The sequence below is a fragment of the Centruroides vittatus genome, unplaced genomic scaffold (assembly GCF_030686945.1).
Source record: "Centruroides vittatus isolate TY-2023 unplaced genomic scaffold, ASM3068694v2 contig_658, whole genome shotgun sequence".
Classification (NCBI taxonomy): domain Eukaryota; kingdom Metazoa; phylum Arthropoda; class Arachnida; order Scorpiones; family Buthidae; genus Centruroides; species Centruroides vittatus.
In genome coordinates, this window is record NW_027122410.1 from 1,288,211 (window position 1) to 1,290,441 (window position 2,231).

Below are 2,231 nucleotides of genomic sequence, written 5' to 3' on the forward strand. Positions count from 1 at the left end.
ACGCGTTGATTATCTGCTGAGGGGTAATGTCCCGAGGGAACTTTCTACAGGAAACGCCCCTATTTAGGTGTTACAAACGTTAAGAAAACTCCACGTGGCCCATACGTTGGCAAGGCGCGAACCCATGACCAGTGTTACTACCAGTGTTCAGTTGTTTTATCCATTCTGCCACTGGTGGGCTCACATAATGAAAGAATTCTCACCGTCGCGATTACAGCTTTCAACGTCGGAATAATTACTTGAAGTTCCGATATCACAACTTTTCAGAGCAAAATGTGAGAACCGGGTTTCCTGTGCAACTCCCCTCACATTCAGGATGACCGCTTCATATCTGAAAAATCTATGATTTTCAGAGTCAGGACCTGACACCAGTTAGGATAATATTATACCGTGTCCTAAATCGCAAATTAGTATTTTTCAAAATGGAAAGTACACTAAAATTCTACCGATCATCGATTTAAATTATTCGTTATATTAATTTATAGCAAGAAAATTTAGATTTTAATCTACAAATTTGAAAATTATAGCATTTGTTTGCATTATAAAGCATTATAAATAGAGTCCCTCAGTTATAGTTTTTTTCTTTCCACAAGATTCTTCTTGGCTTCTATGAAGTCTTGTCGACATACTTTCATTCTTCTATTTCGTACTGCCGTGAGACCCGCTTCGGTGCAGAGCGCCTTTATATCTGCTCCTGTCAGATCGTCTTCGAAAGACAAAATATCATCCAGATTGCAATCGTCAGCCAAATTCATTCTAGCCGTGTGTATTTGGAATATAAGATGCTTCTCGTTGTGACTGGGTAAGAAGAATTCGATCTTTCTGTCAATCCTTCCGGGTCTTATTAATGCGGGATCTAAACTCTCGATTCTATTGGTTGCCAACACTACTTTTACGTCTCCTCTAGGATCGAAACCGTCCAATTGGGTCAGTAGTTCTAGCATAATTCTTTGAACCTCACGTTCTCCGCTACAGCATGCGTCAAATCTCTTACTTCCAATGGCATCGACCTCGTCGATAAACACTATGGAGGGAGAATATTCTTGAGCCAGTTGAAACAATTTTCGGACTATTTTTGCGCCTTCTCCTAAGTGCTTCCGAATTAATTCAGAACCCGCTACTCTTAGAAATGTAGCCGATGTTTGATTCGCAACAGCTTTTGCTAATAACGTCTTTCCGGTTCCCGGTGGTCCATACAAAATGACACCTTTCGGTGGAGTTATGCCCATTCTGTCAAAATACTCCGGATGAGTCAATGGCAATTCGACTACCTCCTTGATTTCTCTGATTTGATTCTCCAAACCGCCTATATCGTCGTAGGATTCAAACGGGATCTTAGTTATTATCATTTTAGAAAGCACAGGATCGACATTTTCCTCAATAATTCCTACGATTGAACGATCCGTATTATTAAGTAAGACCGAACAATCAGGTTGCAGCTTAGTTTTGTCGACGAATGACATAATCGGAACATATTCTTCTCCTTCTGGTGTAGAAACTATGGCAAAATTACCCTCGAATAGTTCTTTCAGTTCACCTACGACTAATGGATAATCTCGAAAGAACTCGATGATTATTTCTTCTTCAAATTTTTCATTGATGTATTCTTGTTGATTTCTAAGAAATTCTTCTTCCATCATTAGATAATCTTTAATTCTTTCCATTTTAAGTAATTTCAAACGGCAGTGTTTATTAGGAGTCACTCGTGGTATCTTTGCTGCATCCTTGTTTTCTCTTTTCACTTTGCGCTTTTGCAATTTGACAGGAATTGGTATGGCTTTCTTCTTATTTAGTTTTGATGGTGACGATCCCATTATCAACTTATAATTTGATGTTAACTTGATTGTAGACACTTTAAGTATTGTTATAATTACAATTACGCTTGTGGCATTATTAGTTCATACATGAATTGTAATTAATTTCGAAATGTTCAATTGTTGAAACTTGAAATATCTTAGAAAATTCAAATTAATTATTAAATAAGAATTTTCCACCAGATTTTTTATACATTAATTCTTTGTCATAAACTAAAAATACATAAGAATATTCTTATTTGAACAGTTGTTGGTGGTTGTATTCTACTAATCACAACAAATGAGACATTATGTTATAAATATTCTGGTTTTAAATCATTAAATTTTAATACGTTAAATAAATTAATTGCCTGGGCGGCTTCTGCAGTAGCTTTTTCACTTTCGTGTCTAATTAAAAAAAAAAAAAATCCCACGTTA

At 36.3% G+C, this 2,231-nt stretch overlaps 1 pseudogene; it reads right to left on the reverse strand.

The window, feature by feature from the left end:
* Positions 1-569: 569 nt before the first annotated feature.
* On the reverse strand, positions 570-1,814 carry LOC136979990 (26S proteasome regulatory subunit 4 pseudogene; annotated as a pseudogene).
* Between the last annotated feature and the right edge of the window lie 417 nt (positions 1,815-2,231).